The sequence below is a fragment of the Colobus angolensis genome, unplaced genomic scaffold (genome assembly GCF_000951035.1).
Source record: "Colobus angolensis palliatus isolate OR3802 unplaced genomic scaffold, Cang.pa_1.0 Scaffold35, whole genome shotgun sequence".
NCBI classification, from domain to species: Eukaryota; Metazoa; Chordata; class Mammalia; order Primates; family Cercopithecidae; genus Colobus; species Colobus angolensis.
The window spans coordinates 6,594,899-6,601,335 of record NW_012116821.1 but is presented as its reverse complement, the minus strand read 5'-3'; the positions used below and the strand labels follow the sequence as shown (position 1 = coordinate 6,601,335).

At 41.0% G+C, this 6,437-nt stretch overlaps 1 protein-coding gene across 1 annotated transcript in view; it reads left to right on the top strand.

The window, feature by feature from the left end:
* The window catches only part of FIG4 (FIG4 phosphoinositide 5-phosphatase), a 135,794-nt gene that overhangs the window by 78,221 nt on the left and 51,136 nt on the right, over positions 1–6,437 (top strand). The gene's annotated exons all lie outside the window — the stretch shown is intronic.

Sequence of the window (6,437 nt, the reverse complement as noted above, 5' to 3'; positions counted from 1 at the left end):
TACAATTAATGATAGCTGATAGTGGTCATCGGAAATTGTCATAAAGGCTCAGCTGAGGAAAGTAATCAGTTTACAAATGGCCACACCAACAGATAACACTGCACTGGAAATATTAACAGACACTTGAAGAAACACAGGTTTCAAAAGTACATATCTAAAAAGGCATTGATATGTTAGTCTGCTGTGATCTGAATGCTTGTGTCTTCCCTAAGTTCATATGTTGAAATCCTCACCCCCAAAGGGATGGCATTAGGAGGTAGGACCTTTGGAAAATGAGTAGAGCCGAGAGGAACCCTCATGACTGGGACTATTGTCCTTATTATAAAAAAGACTGAAGAGAGCTAGCTATCCTCTTCCATCATGTGAGGACACAGTGAGAAGACCATCTGTGATCTAGGAAATGGGCCCTCACCAGACACCACATCTACCAGCTCCTTGATCTTGTACTTCCCAGCGTCCAGAAATGTGAGAAATGTTTGCTGTTTATAAGCCACCCAGTTTATGGTGTCTTGTTGCAGCAGCTTGAATGGACTGACACTGTGACAGGAGTGTATTCTCTTTTCAGAGGCAATTCAGAGAGCACAGTACATTCTGTCATGGGAGGTGAATTGCTCTGGCAGGCTGCAGAAAGTTAGGAGTCTTTAAGTATGGTTAGAAGCAGCCTGGTCTGGCTTTGGTGAGTTATGTTTTTGGTGCCCCTGCTTCCATTTTAGTGTTTTCTATAGCTTTGGTGTTTACTGGAATATCACTCTAAAATATATTAGCATTTGCATTTGTTTTCAAGATGTTGAAGAATCTAACTTGAAAGGCTCAGAAGAATTTTTAAAGTATAAGACTTGTTTGGAGTTTGGCTAAGTGAACAACTTGTGCTTTGATTTTGGTGAAATTCTTTAATGCGAGTTTTTCTTTTTTTAGGTTATTTGAGGAACTCTATGAAGATCATGGTGATACCCTATCCCTTCAGTATGGTGGTTCTCAACTTGTTCATCGTGTGAAAACCTACAGAAAGATAGCACCATGGACCCAGCACTCAAAAGACATCATGCAAACCCTGTCTAGATATTACAGCAATGCTTTTTCAGGTAATTCTGAAGTAATAGCTATTTTAAAGACTTATTCTGAAGTGCATTTTTATACATTTTTTAAAGCTATCTGGCTAAGTAAAATTAAAATTAAATATTTTAAAAGTTTAAATAAAACAGTCTGTCACTTAGAAGGTGCTCAGTAAATGTTTGTCCAATGAATGAATGAATAAACATTTGTATTTTAAATAGAACACTTTTGCATTTTGGCACCCATAATTAGAGTTTTTATATAATGCAGCACACTTTAATTCCTTGGCTTCTGTCTCTTTCTATTTTTCTGCTTGCAGTTTATAGATAAAATTTTTTGAGGGTGTTGAGTCATTTTTTTAAATAGGGTTCAAAGTCTCGACAATTGTCTAAGAGTGTAAATATCACTGAATTTTTTAAATGTCAACTAGAAACAAATTGTGATATTAGCACTAAATTATACTCATTAAATTCTACTGTTTTATGACTTGTGAATACTACATGTAACAGGATGTTAAAATGGTGCTTTTCCTGCCTTCATTCTGATGGAATTGCCAATACAATAGCTATCACAGACCAAAGTGATTGTGAGACAAACCCCCGTGCACAGAATTTATGAAAGAAGTGCTCAGTGATTGATTTCATAAGTCTCCAGCCTTTGTATCAGATTAAGGATAGGAAAGTCCACAGAATACGGAGAAGAAGATTAATAAAGAGGTCCTTGGGAGTGAACTATTACCTGTAATAACACCCACCCTCAGTGAAAAGAGAGTGGCCTTCAACAGGACTCTGGGTGAGCTTGACATGGTATCCTGCTATTGAAGAAACCCAGCATGTGGGTCTTGTACTGTTGTACAGCAGATCTGAAGCAGAGGGATGGGCTGAGGAGAGTGTGCCACATTGGGAACTGTCTGCATTCCTCCAGTTGGGTGGGCCAAAGGATACTTGAGGGTTGACTGGTAACCGGATGTGGGCCTTATGGAGGTGGGTGCCATGGGGTTCGCCTGGGTCCTGGCCAGTAAGGCCCTTGGAAGAACAGAGAGACCCTAGCAGCAAGACCCAGGAGGTAAACACTGGATACCTAAGGAGCTAAGGAAGGAGTTACAAGAAACTGCCTGATAAAAGGGAATTGTAAGAGAATCCCAGTGCTGGCAGTTTCAGAAGCATCTGGGAAAGCATCCATAAGAGTCAGCTGTCCACATTTTCTAGGCCCAGAGAGATTGCAAAGCTCGTCTCTTATGCTCCTGTCCAACTGTATTCGTTTTCTGTGCTGTGTAACAAATGACTATAAACGTAGCAGCTTAAAACAGCACACATGCATTATCTCACAATTTCTGTGCATCAGAAATTTATGCACAACTTAACTGGGTCCCCTGCTTAGGGTCTCTCAAGGCTGCCATTGAGAAACAACCACTTCCCAACCCACACGTTGGCAGAATTCAGTTCCTTGTGGCTGTAGGACTCATAGCAGCGTGCTTCTTCACAGCTGACAATAGGATTAGCTAGCAAGACTGAGTCTTATAAATGTAATGTAATAATGGGAGTGACAACCCGTCATCTTTGTCATATTTTGCTCGGGAGCAAATCATAGGTGCCCTTGCCCACACACGCAGGGGAAATCCACATCCATTTCCTAGGGCTGCTGTATCAAAACAGCACAAACTAGTGGCTCAAAACTATAGAAATGAATTGTCTTGCAGTTCTGGAGGCTAGAAGTCTGAAATCTAAGTGTTGACAGGGCCATCTCCCTCTGAAAACCCAGAGAGGAGAATCCTCACCGGCTACTTCTGTCATGTGCTAACATGTACATATCCCTCAGGGTGTATATCACCATGAAAAAGGGCATCTGCTCTTTTGCCCTCTCCTGTCATCATTTTCCCTATAATAGGGGTCATTATTGACACTTAAGGATCAAGTAATGTGTTTTTTTTTGAGACGGAGTCTCACTCTCTCGCCAGGCTGGAGTGCAGTGCCGCAATCTCGGCTCACTGCAACCTCTGCCTCCCGGGTTCAGGTGATTCTCCTGCCTCAGCCTCCTGAGTGTAATGTGCTTTTTAATAAGACTAGAGGACAGACAGAATGACCGTGTAGCTGTCCATGTTTAAAAAAGAAAGGAGTAATATAAAAGATAAAGATAGTTATGAGAAAATAATGTGCACAAATGGAAAGGTAAGACAAAATTATGCACAACTGAAAGAGGAACTACTATGAAAGGAATGATTTTATGAATAATGTGGCTAAAACAGGCTTCTTTATTTTAAGAAGCATGGTGTCATTGGAGTGTACAACTTATTTTTAAATTACAATGGGTATTATATAATGGTGACAATATAGAACAATTTTCTTTAAACCACTCAAGACAACTTTGCAAAACTTAGTAAGTCTTCTCATGTTATGCTTCTGGGCTAGGCAGGAACATACTGATTAACTAGACTTAAAAAAAAAAAAAAAAGCGCTGGGTGCAGTGGCTCACACTTGTAATCCTGTACTTTGGGAGACCAAGGCAGGAGGATTTGCTTGAACCCAGAAGTTTGAGACCAGCCTGGGCAACGTAGTGAGATCCCATCTCTACAACGAATATATAAATTAACTGGGCATGGTAGTGCACACTTGTAGTCCCAGCTATGTGGGAGGCTAAGGGCAGAGGATCCCTTGAGCCCAGGAGTTCAAGGCTGCGGTGAACTATGATCATGCCACTGTACTTTAGCCTGGGTGACAGAGTGAGATTGTCTCTCAAAAAACAAGCAAACAAAAGCAACTAGAATAGTGAAATTAGGTTGTTAGGAATTTTACCCTTGGTTTATGTGGATGGATTGATGCTATGTGGGCAACTCACCTGACCCTTTTTTCTATTTATTTTATTTATTTATCTATTTATTTATTTACTGTTCTTGAGACTTCACATGCTAGCATGCATGTTTGTCTAGGAAGCACCTTTTAGTTTTTAATATAACTAGTTACATAGGCAGTTGGAGGATGCTTTACAGGCAAAGCATAGGTATCTCTTCAGATGTTAGGGAGAGCTTTTAATTCCCTTAAGGGCCTTGCTAAGCTCTTTCTATTTTTTTTTAAATGCAAATTTTGTAAGCCTGGATTTTCTTGCTGAAGCTGGTTGAATTTAAATCCTATTATAAAAAAAAAGATAAGAAACCTACAGCAGTTAATAATAGATCTGCTGTATATATATATATGTGTGTGTGTGTATATATATATAGGCCTAACATAAATATATACACCCACATGCATGTGCATAATTTAAATGTGGTGAATGTGTATATGCATGCATGGAGGGGAATCATGTTCTCAGCAGGGATCGAAAGAGAAAGAGAAAAGCTCCCAAGGTGTGTTAGGCCGTTTTTGCATTACTATAAATACCTGAGACTGAGTAATTTTATAAAGAAGAGAGGTTTAATTGGCCCACGATTTTGCAGGCTGTATAGGAAACATGGTGCCCTTATCTTCTTGGCTCCTGCGGGGGTGCCTCAGGGAACTTTTAATCCTGGCAGAAGAACGGGGAGCAGGTGTCTCCCATGGCAAGGGGTGAGAGGAAGGAGATGCCACACACTTTTAAACAACCAGATCTCTTGAGAACTCACTCACTATCACAAGGAGTGTACCAACCCAAACACCTTCCACCAGACCCCATCTTCAACATTGTGGATTACATTTCAACACCAGAGTTCAGCAGAGACAAATGTCCAAATTATGTCACAGTGTCAGGACTTCAAAGCTTACCACGCGTGGAAAACAGTTATCCCAGGAGATGGTGCTGAGATGGCTTCACCTGGCATTATGTTAGTACTCTAAAGGACGCCAGCAGTTTCTTCCCCTTTCTGCTCGCTGCTGAAAGAGGGACGTCAAAGGGAGTATGCTGAGAGCATTTTAATTTATCAAGAATAGTGAGATAGCCTTCTGAGGTCATCCTTCAGACAGCAGATTGTGAGTGAATAAGCTGTATTTGGCAACAGCAGAAATAAAACAGTTGGAAAAATGTTTTGTTTTAATAACGTTTGTTTTAATACCCTTGGTAACTCTTGTTAAAGCCCAACTCTTCACCTCTCCTGCAACCAAAGCAGTTATACATGGCAAGAGAAAAGTTTGTAACTTACTACTCTTAGTTTAAACAGACTACAGTTCTCCAAAGGACAACTGACTGTCCTGTGACATTTCCATAGTAAGTTCATTCTTCCGCTTTCCAAAATGACCATTTCATAACTTGTCCTCCTCCTTAAACCTACAACACCTCAGTCTCAGCTGATGACTTTGCTTCATGCTTCAGTGAGAAAATTAAGTTATTGGAAGGGAACTTCCTCTAATTCTTACCATCAAATGCAGAGGCCGTCGTTTTCTGCACCTGTAGTTTCTACCCTATATTGTATTACAGTGCTTGTAGTGGCCCTGCTCCATCTTAAGCCAAGCCTTGCCTTTTTGACTCCCATGCCTTCTTGTGTTCCCTAACTATATGCTCATTGCTGTACATCATCAGTTTCTCCCTCTGTAGTGCATCATTGCCATTAACATAAAAGCATACTTTAGCGTTTTCCACCCACCCTTTCCAGCTATTCCTAATCCCACATCCCCCTCCAGCTACAGTCCTATTTTTCTGCTCTCATGAGCAAAACCTCTTGAAAGGGCTCATGAGCAAAACCTCTTGAAAGGGTTTTCTCCACCCTGTTCTCTCCACATGCTTCACTTCGCAACTGCCCTGCCATGACACTGAAACTGTGCTTGTCCAGGTTACCAACAATCCCCACGTTGCCAAATCTAATGTTTACTCTTCTGACTCCATCTTACTCAACCTTTCAACAGCTTTCATCACAGTTGACCACTTCCTCTTTCTTGAACTTCACTCTGTGAGATCTCTCAGTGGGATATTGAGATCTCCCCCAATAGGAGAGAGTCTCAGTCTCTTATTGACTTCCCTTGCCCTGTTGCTAAACCCTTCTCTTTTTCCAGTTTTGTCCTAGGGATATCACATTCAGCTTTTGACCACCATGCATTTGACACTCAAATTTTTATCTCTAACTTTAACTTCTTATGAACTCCAGACTCATTTATCTAAATGTCTACCTAGCATCTCCTCTGGGATATTGAATTATTTTTTTTGTTTTCTGGTTTTTTTTTTTTGTTTTTTTTGTTTTTGTTTTTGAGACAGAATTTTGCTCTTGTTGCCCAGGATGGAGTGCAATGGCGTGATCTCGGCTCACCACAACCTCCGCTTCACAGGTTCAAGAGACTCCCCTGCCTCAGCCTTCCGAGTAGGTGGGATTACAAGCATGTGTCACCACGCTTGGCTAATTTTGTATTTTTAGTAGAGACAGGGTTTCTCCGTGTCGGTCAGGCTGGTCTTGAACTCTTGACCTCAGGTGATCTGCCCGCCTCGGC